This window comes from Wyeomyia smithii, chromosome 1 (assembly GCF_029784165.1).
Source record: "Wyeomyia smithii strain HCP4-BCI-WySm-NY-G18 chromosome 1, ASM2978416v1, whole genome shotgun sequence".
Lineage (NCBI taxonomy): Eukaryota > Metazoa > Arthropoda > Insecta > Diptera > Culicidae > Wyeomyia > Wyeomyia smithii.
The window spans coordinates 66586801-66604418 of NC_073694.1; the positions used below are offsets into that span (position 1 = coordinate 66586801).

Genomic DNA, 17618 nt, shown 5'->3' on the forward strand with positions numbered 1-17618 from the left:
TAGGAAATTATACTACAATTTGTAATAAAATATAAATAAAAAATTATACTATACAGGGTGTTCAATAACTCCGAATACACAATCGCAAGCGGCACGCGTCTGGTCCATCGTTATCTCATCCCAGATCTTGGGAATAAGCTTTTTGAATTGGTCCATAGTGCTCATTTTATGTTCGCCTTTTTAGCCAGCGTGTGCGACCATACATAGAAGTCTAGAGGATTTGGGCCAGGGGAGCTGGGAGGCCAGCATGTCTTATCGAGAAAATCAAATTCTCACAAAATTCTCCAGAAACCACGCTTGGGCGATATTCACCGTATTGAAGGTCGTAATAATCCTTCCCGTAGAGGTCCCAGAGTGCCGGGCCATAACCTTCTTTAGCCTTATAGCACGCAGCGTTGATTTTTACGTTTTGCGATAAATACCAGCGTTAGCTTTCTACGCCTGGATACGGCCCCAAACCATCACCAACGCGGCGCTTTGGCACCGCGTTACGTTTATGTGGGCTGGGAGATGCTGGCCTACGTAGGAACACGCAGATGATCATTTGTGCGGCTGTTGCAAGACAAAGAGTTTCTCATCAGAAAACACGAACTCCTGACCTGCGTGCCGCAAGCAACTTTACTACGACGTCGCAGTATTCTTTCATCGTGCGCCGTAAACAAACAACAAACATTAGCACGGCGACACACAGTGGAACACTTAGAACATCAAACCTGATCATAATTATTTAAAAAAAATTTTTGGACTGAAAACGTATCATATTGTGATAATAAAAACTAATGAGTGGATTTGGATAATTTTTTGCATGGAGTAACCCATCTTAAAGTGATGGATGACATTTCTTATAATGAAATTTAAATTCAGTCATAGTCGGGTCAAATTCATCCAAATACTTGAATTTATCATGAAATGACTTTTTAGTACACATTTCAGTCGTTTGACAAAGTTTCATTTGGGTAACCAAGGCTACAACTATCCAAGAAGTGAAAAAATAAGAATTTCTTGATTATTTTCACACAGCGATAAAACACGAAACCGGAAGTATCCGGAAGGTTTTACTTCACCATTATAACCCCAAAATATTAGCACTTTCGCGTAATATAAACCGTTCAACCGGATTTTGCCGGAAACATAACTTATCACATTTTGAGTTAACTTATAAAAACAAATATTTTGGGTTTTATTATATTGATTTTGACAAACACCTGGGTATTTGGAGAGACTAGCATACATGCTAAGTACACATTTCTGTTCGATTAACCTTCATTAACAATCTCCATCGTTGTTTAATTTTAAAATGACTTGTTTATCTTCGGAACGTTATATTTTAGCTCACGGTATCAAAACGTCATTATCATGCACAAAAAACTGTAGAATTGCGGTCGGTTCAAACCTCTCGTTAAGACCGTAAACATAACTTTTGGATGTTGATGAGCTGTCAAGTGATCAAGCATACATCACACTTCAAAATGAAACACTACAATACAAGTTGATTTACTTTGAATTTTTCACTTTTGATCAGGTTTTAAACGTATTTACTCCTATGTCCGACACTATGCGCGTCGATTAGCCTGTTTATGAGGCTAAAGCTGACACAAATACCAATACACAGAAAACAATTGATGCCATGAACTCGTGCAAAGTTGAACTGAGTAACACTTTTCCAGATTTGAATCCAACTTGAATCTGCTTCCTCTCGATAAGGGAACCTATACATTAGAGAAATGACAAGACGCTCTCCGTTAAGGCAAAACGGGCGAGTTGTATTATTTTGCATTGCCGTTATCCGTTTTGATGTTGACAGTTGCCTTAACGGTGAGTGTCTTGTCATTTCTCTAATGTATAGGTTTCCTACTCTCGATAGTTTGAGTTTTTTTGCACCGCACACTCTGATCGATTGAGTTTAAATGCGTGCAATGCATGCAGTGCACGATGTATCCAACGATGCAGGCGACGATGTGACGCGATGAGTTTTGTTTTTAGATCGAATTTATGCTTTCAAAGGACAATGCAACAAACTGTTGCAGCAGACGCGGCGCGAATTTAATCGCAATTCGATTTTTATGCAATTGTTGTTATGCAGGATTCAAACTCAAATCTAACTCAAGTGTAATGCACTGTTAGTAGGGTTTACGTGCAAACCGAAAATAAATGTGCAAGTAAGTTTTAAAACTCACTTGGATACGAGTGCAAAGTCACACTGCCTACTCTGCAGAATACAGATGGTGCACACCTAGGCAAGGAGCAAAGGTTGTATTCGAACTTATTGAACACCTTGTAATTTTTGAAAATTCTCTCTGTCTGGTATTGACCTATAATTACTCAGAACTCCTATATAAATCTCCATTTTATAGAACAATATGTATTTCTAGTATTTTTGGATTTTGCCGTCTTTTAGTTGTTCTACCGCTTACAGTTTTTTTCCTCTCAACACCTAACTTTTGAACGTGACTTGCTAGACGAATAGTTTCTTCTGCAAAGTTGTGCAGAATTTTATTACCAAACTGTTTGCTGAGTAATTCGAACCTCTAGAAATTGAGATTTTGGAGATACACACCTTTCACAAAAAAAATAATTTAAAAACAAACCTCAATGTTAAGAGGTTCGAGGCAAACAATTTTGTAATCAATTCTGCACAACTTTGCAGACGGAACTATTCGTCTATCAAGTCACGTTCAAAATTTAGGTGTGGGGCCCTCTATAAGGTGGAAATTGTAGCGGGTTGCATTGAAGCATATAAAAGGACAACAGTAAACGAAACAACTTTCTAGAAGATACTGACAACATTGGGCTTCAAAATTTCCTATTTGTGCCCGTTTCTTGATTTAGCCCCATTGTGGTGTCTGTTTGTTGGGCATAGAAACGAAAACGTAGTGTACGCGTCAGCCTTTGTGCAATAAAGAGCGCACAAATGCATGTGAAAATCGGTAACTTCAGTTGGCCATATATTCAAAACTACAAATAACCCACTGTAGTTTTGTGTTTTTCTGTTAGTCAGAAAGGCACTCTATCGGATGGCTTCATAGAAGCTTGGATTCGTTTGCCCCTTTTGGAATGTCAACTCAAATAAAAACCTAAATTAATCCACCTAGCGGTCAGACTCAGCCTTTCTCATTCAAACTTGTTATTTGTAAAAATAGATTTACAGGAATGCTTAAATCCAATAAAAGTACATTTACACTTTGGGTTCTAAAATATTGATGTTGTAATTGAAGTATAAAATGTATAATTTGAAGGTATGTTAGTCCTTAACCCTCTCCCGCTCAAAAGGTTTATCATTAAAATTTATAGCTTCACGAGAAAATGTAAACTGAACACTTTGTAGACTAACTAAAATTACTGTCAACTGTAGTATTTTGAAGAAAATGCCAAAAAAAAAAATGTTCTATGAGGCAGCATATAAAAGTTTATGGAACAATCGTAAGCACAACAAACTATTTTATGTCAAGCTATGATGATTATAGTTCTTGGTGCTCTAGAGTCACCATAGGCGGGAAAGGGTTAAGAAATAGCGAAATAAAAGAAATGACTTAATTTCGAACAATTAAATCACAAGCGAAACCGTAATTACGTAAGAAAATAGGGGTGGAGGGGGGTGTGCAATTTTCTTACGCTATCTTACAAGGGAGGGAGGGGATGAATTGATTTTCTTACGTAAAAAAACCATTGTTAATGCAGCTGTTCAAATAATCATGTTCATGACAGCATGGACGGTAAAATTCATGAGAAGGAAATTACAAAATTACTCGAACAAAGGACAGAAGACGAAACGAAGTACTGCGCTTGCTTTGTAGTGATAAAACTAAAGTAAAAATCTATATATGCTGGCAGTATTACGAGGGGGAGGGGGTTTTAAAAAAATCCTACGATGTCTTGCAAGGGATGGAGGGGGGGGGATTGAAAAAGTGGAAAAATATGCTTACGTAATTATTGAACGGCCCCATATATATTGATCAAATCAGGTATATTTTTGAATAGTCTATGAACTTTTTTTCATTCAAAAACTTTTGAATCACATATCAAATTGTTATGAAGTTTGTTATTTGTAAGTTTGAGATATGACTCGTTTGTATGACACTAGTTATGTTCAAATAAGTCGTGTAATACTTGAGATAATAGACTTTCGTTGTTTTAAGAATTTAATACATAACAGTTGCTTAAATTCGATTATGATCAAATCAAATTTATCAGTTAACCCTTAACTAGCCCGTTCGTCTGATATTAATATTGTTCAAATCGGTTGTGTAGTTTCTAAGATAATGAAGTTTCGTGATATTCACATTTCGATACATTACAGACGAAGTTACAGTCCGATTACAGCAAAATTCAATAGGGTGTTATGAGGCAGCTAGACCTTTCATTTGACATTAATTTTGTGGAAATCGGTTCAACCATCTCTGAGAAAAGTGAGTGAGTTTATGTAGTCTTCGGAATATGTTCCTTTTCATACCTGGATTTCACATTTTTAAACATAACAGACAAAGTAAGTATCCGATTGCAAAACAAATCAATAGGGTCTTATGGGGTAACAAGACCTTCCATATGACACTGATTTTATGAAAATCGGTCCAGCCATCTCTGGGAAACATGAGTGAGATTAAATAGTCTCCGGAACACGTTTCTTCCCATAACTTTTAAACCACATGTTCAATCTTAATGAACTTCAAAAGTTAAGGGTTTTTTAGGTAGCCCGTTCATTTGAAATTAACTTTGTTCAAATTGGTTGCGTATTTTCTGAGATATTGATATTTCGTGGTTCTACATTTTGATACATAACCTCCAAACTAGAAATTCGATTACAATAAAATTCAATAGGGTCTTATGGGGCAAATAGACCTTTCATTTGCAATTAATTTCATTGAAAGCGGTCCAGCCATCTCTGAGAAAATCGAGTGAGATTGGGAGAGCGTTACACACACATACACACACATACACACACACATTCAGAAAATGCTCAGCTCGTCGAACTGAGTCGAGTGATATAAGACATTCGGCCCTTTGGAGCTCTTCTATACCTTTAGTTTTTTCAGTGATTGCTATACCTTTCTAGGAGAAAGGCAAAAAGCCTTTAAAAACACTTTTTTCCAGTTTTTATTCGTAAATACTGTATATAATAACCAATATATCACTAGAAATTAGTCATCTTGATTTACCACCGCACTCTCAATTTTGTACAGTCATATTTTAGGCCTTAGAGTTGAACATATGAATGAAAAACTCCTTTTAAAAAGCCTTTTTAGAAAACGTCTTGTAGCGCTGAAATCTCAATTTTTAGAGGTTTGAGGTATTCAGCAAACAGTTATGTAATAAAGTTATATACAACTTTTCAGAAAAAACTATTCGTCTAGCAAGTCGCGTTTAAAGGTTAGGAATGGCAAAATTCGTAGCTCATTCCATTAAAGCATTTGAAGGACAGCAGTAAACGAAGCAACTTTCTAGAAGATATGGATAACATAGGAAAAACCTAAATTAAGCCACCTAGCGGTCAGACCCAGCCTTTCTCATTCAATTTTTTATTTGTAAAAATAGATTTACATGAACGCTTCAATCCAATAAATGTATTTTCACTCTTTAGGTTCTAAAATATTGATGTTGTAATCTTTACATATAAAAATGCAGTCAAGTCTGTCTGTCTGTCTGATCCATATAGGCCCGAAAACTACCGAACCGATCGACGTGAAAATTTGTATGTAGGGGTTTTTGGTCCCGATAAAGGTTTCTATGATAGTTTGAGACCCCTCCCTCTTCTGGAAGGGAGCGGTCCCATACAAAAGAAACATAAATTTCTGCACAACTCAAGAACAAACCAAGCAAATGAAACCGAATTTGGCATGTGGATGTTTTAAGGGGTAACTAATATGTCCATTATAGTTGGATGAGACACAAATTTGTGCACATCTCGAGAACTAATCAACCAAATGGAACAAAATTTGGCAGGTAAATGTTTTTAGTGGTAACAAATATGTACATAATGGTTTGAAACCCGACTCCCTCTTCTATAAGGGAGGGATCCCATAAAAATTAAACACAAATTTCGCACAGCTCAAGAACCAATCAAGAAAATACAACCAAATTTGGTATGTGGATGTTTTTAGAGGTAACAAATATGTTCCATAATCGACCTCAGACAACATTTTGGATTGTAAGATGGCAACTTCCGGTTTTTGGAAAACTGCCGAAAATGGCCGATTTCCACCCAATATAATAATATCCGGATCTAGAATAATACACAGGAGCTAAAATCGACCACAGATAGCCTTTTAAATTCTAAGATGGCGACTTCCGGTTTCTGAAAACAGCAGAAAATGACCAAATAACACCCAATATGAGTTTTTCTTTAACCAGTATGCCGTTCAAAATCCAGAAATTGTCTCCAAATGCCATTATGAAATCCAAAATGGCGATTTCCGGTGTCGGAAAAACAGCGGCAAATGACCAAATACCACCCAATATGGGTATATCCAGAACCGTAATTATGCACTGGAGCCACAAATCGACTTCAGACAACATTTTGAATTGTAAGATGGCAACTTCCGGTTTCTGGAAAACAGCCTGAAATGGACGATTCCCATTAAATATTAGTATTTCTGGAACCAGAAAGATGCACAGAAGCTAAAAATTGATCACAGACACAATCTTGAATTTTAAGATGGTGACTTCCGGTGTCTGGCAAACAGCCGGAAATGACCAAATACCAGAACCAGAATTACGCCCAGATGACAGAAATTGATTTCACAGGCAATTTTAAAGTCCAAAATGACGACTTTCAGCTTCTGAAAAACAGTCCAAAGTAACCAAATATCACCCAATATGAGTTTTTCTTTAACCAGTATCCTAAATGCCATTTTGAAATCCAAGATGGCGACTACCGGTTTGTGAAAAACAGCATAAAATAAACAAATACTATCCAATATCCAATATATCACTGGAACCAGAATGATGCAAGGAGCTAACAATTGACCTCAGGCACCATTTTGAATTGCTAAATGGCAACTTATAGGCAACAGTATGAAATGACTGAATAATACTCAATATGGATATTTCCGTAAACGTGATGATAGAAACCAAACATTGACCCTGGACACTATTTTGAACTTGAAGACGACCACTTTTACTTTCTGGAAAACAACCAAAAACACCTCCCAATATGGGTATTTCCGATGTCAGATTGATGCCAGAAAGTCTGCTGATAATGACAGAACACCACCCAATATGAATATATTCAGAATTAAGGCGATGTACAGAAGCCAAAAGACGAGGATGTTGTCATTTCGATAAAACCAATCATTTCAAACGATTTGTTTTTTGACTTTGATCATATCCTATGGCCGATTCGTCGTGCATTTGCAGACTTCAAACAAACCGCAACTAATCAATGAACTTGGAACGTTCAAATAGTACGACACCACATTTAAATTATGTTGAGGCCACATATATCGATCAAAGCAGGTATAGTTTTAAATAGTCTTTGAATTTCTCTTCTTTCCATAACTTTTGAGCCACATATCAAATTGTTATGAAGTTTGTTATTTGTAAGTTTGAGAGATGACTCGTTCGTATGACACTAGTTATGTTCAAATAAGTCATGTAATCTTTGAGATAATAGACTTTCGTTGTTTTATTAACAATTTAATACATAACGGTTGCTTAAGTTCGATTATAATCAAATGAAATGGGAACGTGTAGGGCAGCCAAACTTTGACACCACGTGTTCAATCATAAATCATCAGTTAACCCTTAACTAGCCCGCTCATCTGATAACAATATTAATCAATTCGGTTGTGTAGTTTCTGAGATAATGAAGTTTCGTGATTTTCACAAGTCGGCACATTACAAATGAAGTTACAGTTCGATTACAGAAAAATTCAATAGGGTCTTCTGAGGCAGCTAGACCATTCATTTGACACTAATTTTGTGGAAATCGGGTCGGCCATCTCTGAGAAAAGTGAGTGAGTCCAAGTAGTCTTCGGAATATGTTCCTTTGCATAGCTGGATTTCACATTTTTAAACATAACACTAACAGGCAAAGTAATAGTCCGATTGCAAAACAAATCAATAAGGTCTTATGGGGCAACAAGACCTTCCATTTGACACTGATTTTATGAAAATCGGTACAGCCATCTCTGAGAAACATGAGTGAGATTAAACAGTCTTCAGAACACGTTTCTTTTCATAACTTTCGAACCACAAGTTCAATCTTCATGAAATTCAAAACTTAAGGGTTTTCTAGGTAGCCCATTCTTTTGAGACCAATTTTGTTCAAATCGGTTGTGTAGTTTCTGAGATATTGATGTTTCATGATTTTCACATTTTTAAACATAACCTCTAAACTAAAAATCCGATTACAATAAAATTCAATAGGGTCTTAGGGGCAACAAGACCTTTCATTTACAATTAATTTCATAAAATCGGTCCAGACATCTCTGAGAAAAGTGAGTGAGAATGAAAATCTGCACATACACACACACATACAGACACACACACACATACAGACACACACACACATACAGAAAATGCTCAGCTCATCGAGCTGAGTCGAGTGATATATGCCATTCGGCCCTTTGGAGCACTTTTATACTTTCGGTTTTGCAAGTGATTGCTATACCTTTCTAGGAGAAAGGCAAAAATAGTTTCGCCGTCCGTTTCTTGATTTGGACACACTGTGCGACGAGAAAAATATAGGTGCTAAGATGAATATTAAGGTGATTCCCTTACTAGTTCTTCATCAAAAAACTTTAGAATCGTATTTTGTTGTCGGTTCTTAGGGGTGGTGCAAAAATCGTCATAACTTAATTTATTTTATTTTGAAATATTTTTAGCTTTTAAGCTGTTTGACCAATTTAAGATCTTTCTACGACAAGTTAAAGGTCTTTTAAGAAAAATTATGAGATCGTACGGTAGTTTATTTTAACGTCATTGAACATATAAAAGAAGATATATTTTTTCCCAACAATTCAATTTATCCTCTGATTATACACCTTGCAGAATCGAAAGCGGCTTATAAATTTATATAAAAATGCTTGAGACTACTAGAAAAAACATAATGTATACTTCCCATTCAATCATATTGTTTAAATATACGAATCTGAATATTTTACAACTGACCACCATACGTCTTCATAGTTTTATTTTCAAAATATTTCCCTATGAACAACGATGTGCAAAACAGGACCCAAAAATCTGAAAAGTACAAGTACAATTTTTGGTTATCCGATCGTTCCGAACTGTTTCACAAGATTGTACGGTAGAAATGAAATTAAAAATACATGTTTTTTGGTTTCCCTGCAAAATGTTTTATTTCGATTGAGAAATTGGTAAATCTTGGAAATCAACCAAAAAGTGCATTAATTTCCCTTCAAAATGAAACTTGTTGAATCAAAATCGGATCAAAACTGAGGGAGTTACAGGTGTTTGAAGCTAAGCTAAAAATTGTGATTTCAAACATGGAAATCATCGAAATTGCCTGATACAGCAACATTCAAAGTGCGATTAAAATACGATATCTCAACCGATTGTAATAAACTTTGGGAAAAGGTTATTGACAGTTTGAGAATTTTCGGAGAAATGCGAAACATCAAAAATATTGACATGAAAAATTGAGTTTTTTTCCAGCCTCCGACCACTGTGCAGCGATAAGCTTGCATACAATTAATATGCGATGAAGTTCACGGTGTATTTATGAACATCGCATTGTATGCGTGATCTGAATCCAAAAGGATTTTCCATGAAAATACTCTGATTCGATTTTTATTCCTAGGATACCCATTTTTTGTTTAAGCATTATAACTCAAATGAGCATTATAACTTGTTTAAGCAATAAAAAAATGACTGTTTTGTGTTAAAAGATAAAGGTATGATTTGTTTGGCAAAGTTTTCGAAGATGTAAACATGTTAAACTTTGCTAAACAAACAAAATTCCATTTTCAATTGAGTACAGAGTTATATACTATTGTATATGAAAGGTACCTAACATTAAATTTTCTTGTACTTAGCTTTTGTTAGTGGCATTTCACATCAATACGTTGTTCTAAGCAACTATTGTGGCATATAAACACACAAAAACAAATAAATTCTTATTTTTGTTAGATACAGAATTATAGAGTATTTCATATTGAAATACTTTAAAATGTATTTTTTGTACATAACTTTTGTTGCTTGCATTTTTCAAGAAAACGTTGTTTCAAGCACAGGGACACACAAATCATACGTGTTCGCCGAAAACCTTACTTCTTCAGGCCTTTCCCTTTCAAGAACTTAAAGGGTAAAAAGGGGCAAGTGGAGGTTAAAAGATAGTGGAGTGGTTTATTCGGCAGAGCTTTGGAACATTTTGAGATATGAAATTTTACCAAATAAACAAAATTCCTTTTTCATTTAGGACAGAGTGATCGCGCACGGCCCTACGTTGTGTTCTAATTTTGCCCTTTGGCATCACGATGGGCAATTAAGGCCCAGGGAAAAGTTTTCTTTCACAGAACGATAGCAACGCACTTGTTCACTTAGCTTACTGTACATTTATTTAAGACGGTACAATATTTACAACGGGGCAGCATGACGGCGCTGCCACCGTACGATCATCGACTAACCACTAACGACTAACACTGGCGCTGCTCTGAAGAGCGCTTTTATAGGCTGCCTCTCGGACGGCAGCATTGTCGAGCCAGAACAAAGATTAAAATAATCGCGCGCAAACCAGCGTCGCTTGGGCCTCAGCTGGTCACTCACGGATAACAGTAATGCCCTTCTGAGGCGGGAGTTTTGGCGCGAACATACTCCCCCCTCTTGAAACCCCATGGGTTTCAAGGTTTTCCGAATGAAGGGGTCCGGCAGGTGGAGGCACGGCTCCGAATATCAACACAAGGAGGCAGGGCTCCTGGAGGCATCGCTCCGAAAGGTGGAGGGACGTCTACGACTATCTACTCGAGGAGGCAGGGCTCCGAAGGGTGGAGGTACAACTCCGAATATTTACACAAAGGAGGCTAGGCTCCGAAAACAGCGTGGACGCACAGGTCCGTTATTGGAGGCACTGTTCCATAAACATCACTTTGTACAGACGCGTTGGTTGGTCCGGGATGAATACACAGCTCCATCGAAAGCAGGCACGGCTGCTAACCATTTCATGGCGGGGACGCATGGATCCAAGGAGAGGCACGGCTCCAAACACGCATAATGACGCAGAGGTCCAGGCGGAGGTTCGACTCCGAAAACTCGTGGACGCAGCGGTCCGGGTGGAGACTCAACTCCATCGAAAACAGTCAGGTGACTGACGCGAACTAAAAATTGTCACAGCGTAAACGTACTACATTGTTGCATATAAAAATAAATACTTAACTAAGCAGGATTGTGGAGTAGCAGTTTTCGGTCGCCGCGGTTGACCTAAACGCGCTACCCCTAGAGGCATCGATTACTGGAACCGCCTGGCCCCTTCTAGCTTGTGGCTGCCCATGATGAAACGGATGAATGTCGATTCGTCCCGTTGATCAGCATTTTTTGAAAGTAGCAGACGGCACGGTAACGGTAAATTCCTACTTCTTGTGCGTCGCTGTCTCTGCACTGAGTGGCGCACGGAAATCATTGCCCGAAGATGGTTGACACTACTAATTGTTACGTTGCCGGTTGCAAATTGGTAAAATTCGTTCGTTTGACCTGCACACAACCTTGTAGTCCGAAATCCACTCACTTTTCTACGTACAAATGGCTATTGTTTCCACTCTCCACACATTGTTATTGTTCTTATTGCCGTTGCAGCAAGGCTAGCGGCTTTGTTACACTGCCGACGGCCGACTGCGGACTGCTAACTGTCGGCTGGAATCCAACGCGTGAGGAATTAATCGAAAATGTAAAAAAAACTTTAACACTTTAACTAGCCGTGTAGGTTTAGCTCGATGCGGGTGAAGTCCCGTTAGTAAAACTGGCACTCGAAGTGTCCCAGCAGAACCATTTGCGGTGGTTGCGACAATTTGCACACTAAAGGGCTATTCCCACTGCTTACGTTCAGGGACCGGGCCGGGACCGGGCTCGTCCGGGACTTTTCATGCATTCACACTGCGCCGTGCTTGAACCGTGCCCGCGCTGCGCTCTGGCTGAGAAATGTTGATGTGTGTATGTGAAAGAACGTCTTTCTCTTTTTTCATACCGCAGCTCACTCCGCGCGAAATATGTCACTACAACATACACGCATCCACCCGAGTGCCTCCCGTGCACTCTCCGGCCAACACAAAGTATCGTCGGCAACGATAGTTTTTCTCTCGCACTACGGCAGCACCACGGCAACTCAACGCTGCCTCGGTCTGGGCACGGTGCGTCGGTGTGAATGCGTTCATAAGAACGCATGCAATCAATCTCAAACAAGTCCGGACGACACGCGGAACAGCCACGGCCCGGTCCCGGAACGGAAGCAGTGGGAGTAGCCCTTAACACGTTGCGAACAAATTCATTCAACACTTGCGCGGCGGAATCTAAAACGTCACCGGTGGCTTGCGATAGCCAAACGTGATACCAAATTGGCGCGATCCTGGTCACGGCACCAAATATGAGCGCGCACGGCCCTACGTTGTGTTCTTATTTTGCCCTTTGGCATCACGATGGGCAATTAAGGCCCAGGGAAAAGTTTTCTTTCACAGAACGATAGCAACGCACTTGTTCACTTAGCTTACTGTACATTTATTTAAGACGGTACAATATTTACAACGGGGCAGCATGACGGCGCTGCCACCGTACGATCATCGACTAACCACTAACGACTAACACTGGCGCTGCTCTGAAGAGCGCTTTTATAGGCTGCCTCTCGGACGGCAGCATTGTCGAGCCAGAACAAAGATTAAAATAATCGCGCGCAAACCAGCGTCGCTTGGGCCTCAGCTGGTCACTCACGGATGACAGTAATGCCCAGCTGAGGCGGGAGTTTTGGCGCGAACACAGAGTTATAGGGTATCTCATATGGAAGTTACTTAAAATCAAGTTTATTTGTTTCTAATTTTTGTTAGTTGTATTCTACAAGAAAGTTCTGTTCTAGCAACTGTTAGAGCACATAAAACATACGTTTTTGCCAGACGCCACTCACCTTTTTTGGTACTTTAGGGACGAATAGGGTAAAAGGGGGTAAGTGGAGGCATGATTTTAATACTTTTCCTAATTCACCCATAATGAAGCATGGCGAGGTTATGTTATAGTAGTTTTTCATATATTGATACCAAGGATGTTACGGATGTGATTTTTCAGACATCTGCAGAAGCGGATGCGGATGCGGATATGTGATTACGGATGCAGATGTTGATGCGGATGTCAATTTTCATGCGTATGTTCCGCATTCGCGTATGCGGATGTGGCTATCCGTAGCATCCCTTGTGTTATATTTTGCTTTAGACGTAGAACTACGTTTTACTTTAGCATACCACACAGGGATGCAAACTGAAAAACTGGGACGAAATTTGTCCCTTTTCAAATGCTTATAAATCGGTTGGTTTTCAACCAATTTTCTTCATTCTTGCAGCAATCGATTGGAAAATTATACACGCATCTGCCCAAATGCAGAAAAATGTTGTTTGAATCTACGAGCTATTGCACTATTGGAAATTGTCAAGCCTTGTTGAAATAAAAATAACGTCCTCTGATTGGTCGCTTGCTTGCTGGGTGTGTATGATATGGTATGATGTGAGTATGGTATGATGATATGGTATGATGTGTATGTGTCTGTATGATATGGTATGATGTGTGTGTGTCTATGATATGGTATGATTTGTGTGTGTGTGCTGTGTATGGTTTTTTAATCCGGCACGTTCTGCTCACTGCTGAATCCGGTTCACGAAATTCACAACCCTTCATTAGTAGACATTATAACTCATTACCCAAGTAAAAATTTTGGTTTTATCAAAGTTTTATAGCACTCAATACAGCCAAAAAAGCGCTATGAAACTTTGATAAAACCAGTTGTATTACTAGGGTAATGAAACACTCAATGCATTTGTTAATAGTGTACGTAGTTCTACGTCATTTATGCGGTCGTATCTTGGATACAACCTTATACTTTTTTCACATAACCATGCCCATCCCAAGTGCAAAAGTTATTTGGGCGAGCAATAAATACACCAAGGAAAATTTTTCTGCAATTTTTTATGAAGCGACATTTTTTTTCAACATCCGCATGGTATGATGCGGAAGCGGATGTGGATGCGGATGCGGATATGTGATTACGGGTGCAGATGCTAATGCGGATGTCAATTTTCATGCGGATGTTCCGCATTTGCGGATGCGGATGTGAATATCCGTTACATCCCTAATTGATACGCCTTTTTTTGAAGACTTCTATGAATGACTTGTTTTATTTTCGTTTTCAAAGCACAAAATGCTCTAGAGACCTATGGAAAGTATAAAATCACATGTTTTTGGTAAGTATCGAGCACAACACACAACAGTGGCGGAATTAGACCAATGAATAATACGCAAAAATGAAGAAAAGGAGGTCAGCACAATACACCAAACAACTAAGGCTTTGATAAATGTCGTCCTATTTTCTTAGACTAGATTTTATATTATCTTCCATCCTTTTCATTCTAAGTCATTCTCAGCCAAAAAACTCCATTAGAAGTGCAATCACAAATTTATTAGGAAGTTCCGAAATGAACAACGCAATCCTTTCTTGGCCAATGTGAACCATCCGCATATTTTTACGTTAATAAACAAATATCGATGGTGTATAAACTGGTTAGGGGCCTTTCTTAAACCACGTGGTCATTTTTTGATCACTTTTTATAACCCCCCCCCCTACCTCCCGTGGTCTTTCGTGGTTTTTTGGTAACCACCTCCCCCGCCTTGCGACTTTAAGTGCTAAAAATTCACTTAAATTTACATTTTTGCCTTTCTCCTAGAAAGGTATAGCAATCACTTGCAAAACCGAAAGTATAAAAGTGCTCCAAAGGGCCGAATGGCATATATCACCCGACTCAGCTCGACGAGCTGAGCATTTTCTGTATGTGTGTGTGTATGTGTGTGTGTGTGTGTGTGTGCAGATTTTTATTCTCACTCACTTTTCTCAGAGATGGCTGGACCGATTTTCATTAAATTAATTGCAAATGAAAGGTCTTGTTGCCCCATAAGACCCTATTGATTTGTTTTGCAATCGGACTATTACTTTGCCTATTATGTTAAAATGTGAAATCCAGCTATGCAAAGGAACATACTCCGAAGACTACTTGGACTCACTCACTTTTCTCAGAGATGGCCGACCCGATTTTCACAAAATTAGTGTCAAATGAATGGTCTAGCTGCCTCAGAAGACCCTATTGAATTTTACTGTAATCGAACTGTAACTTCATTTGTAATGTGCCGACTTGTGAAAATCACGAAACTACATTATCTCAGAAACTACACAACCGAATTGATTAATATTGTTATCAGATGAGCGGGCTAGTTAAGGGTTAACTGATGAATTATGATTGAACACGTGGTTTCAAAGTTTGGCTGCCCTACACGTTCCTATTTCATTTGATTATAATCGAACTTAAGCAACCGTTATGTATTAAATTGTTAATAAAACAACGAAAGTCTATTATACGAACGAGTCATCTCTCAAACTTACGAATAACAAACTTCATAACAATTTGATATGTGGCTCAAAAGTAATAGAAAGAAGAGAAATTCAAAGACTATTTAAAACTATACCTGCTTTGATCGTTATATGTGGCCTCAACATAATTTAAATGTGGTGTCGTACTATTTGAACGTTCCAAGTTCATTGATTCCTTGCGGTTTGTTTGAACTCTGCAAATGCACGACGAATCGGCCATAGGATATGATCAAAGTCAAATAACAAATCGTTTGAAATGATTGGTTTCATCGTAATGACAACATCCTCGTCTTTTGGCTTTTGTACATTGCCTTAATTCTGAATATATTCATATTGGGTGGTATTCTGTCATTATCAGCAGACTTTCTGGCATCAATCTGACACCGGAAATACCCATATTGGGAGGTATTTTTGGTTGTTTTCCAGAAAGTAAAAGTGGTCGTCTTCAAATTCAAAGTAGTGTCCAGGGTCAATGTTTGGTTTCTATGCATCATCACGTTTACGGAAATATCCATATTGAGTATTATTCGGTCATTTCCGACTGTTGCCGATAAGTTGCCATTTAGCAATTCAAAATGGTGCCTGAGGTCAATTGTTAGCTCCTTGCATCATTCTGGTTCCAGAGATACTCATATTGGATAGTATTTGTTTATTTTAGGCTGTTTTTCACAAACCGGTAGTCGCCATCTTGGACTCAAAAATGGTATTTAGGATACTGGTTAAAGAAAAACTCATATTGGGTGATATTTGGTCACTTTGGACTGTTTTTCAGAAGCCGAAAGTCGTCATTTTATACTTCAAAATTGCCTGTGAAATCAATTTCTGTCATCTGGACGTAATTCTGGTTCCGAAAACAATCATATTGAATGGTATTTGGTCATTTCCGGCTGTTTGCCAGACACCGGAAGTCACCATCTTAAAATTCAAGATTGTGTCTGTGATCAATTTTTAGCTTCTGTGCATCTTTCTGGTTCCAGAAATACTAATATTTAATGGGAATCGCCCATTTCAAGCTGTTTTCCAGAAACCGGAAGTTGCCATCTTACAATTCAAAATGTTGTCTGAAGTCGATTTGTGGCTCCAGTGCATCATTACGGTTTCGGAAATACCCATATTGGGTGGTATTTGGTCATTTGCCGCTGTTTTTCCGACACCGGAAGTCGCCATTTTGGATTTCATAATGGCATTTGGAGACAATTTCTGGATTTTGAACGGTATACTGGCTAAAGAAAAACTCATATTGGGTGGTATTTGGTCATTTTCTGCTGTTTTCAGAAACCGGAAGTCGCCATCTTAGAATTTAAAATGCTCTCTGTGGTCGATTTTAGCTCCTGTGTATTATTCTAGATCCGGATATTATTATATTGGGTGGAAATCGGCCATTTTCGGCTGTTTTCCAGAAACCGGAAGTTGCCATCTTACAATCCAAAATGTTGTCTTAGGTCGATTATGGAACATAATTGTTACCACTTAAAACATTCACCTGCCAATATGGTTCCATTTAGTTGATTAGTTCGCGAGATGTGCAGAAATTTGTGAAGAAACATGTACTTCCAGAAGAGGTAGGGGCGTCAAACCATTATGGACATATTTGTTACCTCTAAAAACATTCACATACCAAATTTGGTTGTATTTTCTTGATTGGTTCTTGAGCTGTGCGAAATTTGTGTTTCATTTTCATGGGATCCCTCCCTTATAGAAGAGGGAGTCGGGTTTCAAACCATTATGTACATATTTGTAACCACTAAAAACATTTACCTGCCAAATTTTGTTCCATTTGGTTGATTAGTTCTCGAGATGTGCACACATTTGTGTTTCATCCAACTATTATGGACATATTAGTTACCCCTTAAAACATCCACATGCCAAATTCGGTTTCATTTGCTTGGTTTGTTCTTGAGTTGTGCAGAAATTTATGTTTCATTTGTATGGGACCCCTCCCTTCCAGAAGAGGGAGGGGTCTCAAACTATCATAGAAACCTTTATCGGGACCAAGAACCCCTACATACAAATTTTCACGTCGGTCGGTTCGGTAGTTTTCGGGCCTATATGGATC

General features: G+C 38.5%; 1 protein-coding gene across 14 annotated transcripts in view; it reads right to left on the minus strand.

Moving 5' to 3' along the window:
- Positions 1 to 17618, minus strand: part of LOC129718844 (monocarboxylate transporter 12-like) — a 473704-nt gene that overhangs the window by 74448 nt on the left and 381638 nt on the right. The window lies entirely within an intron of this gene.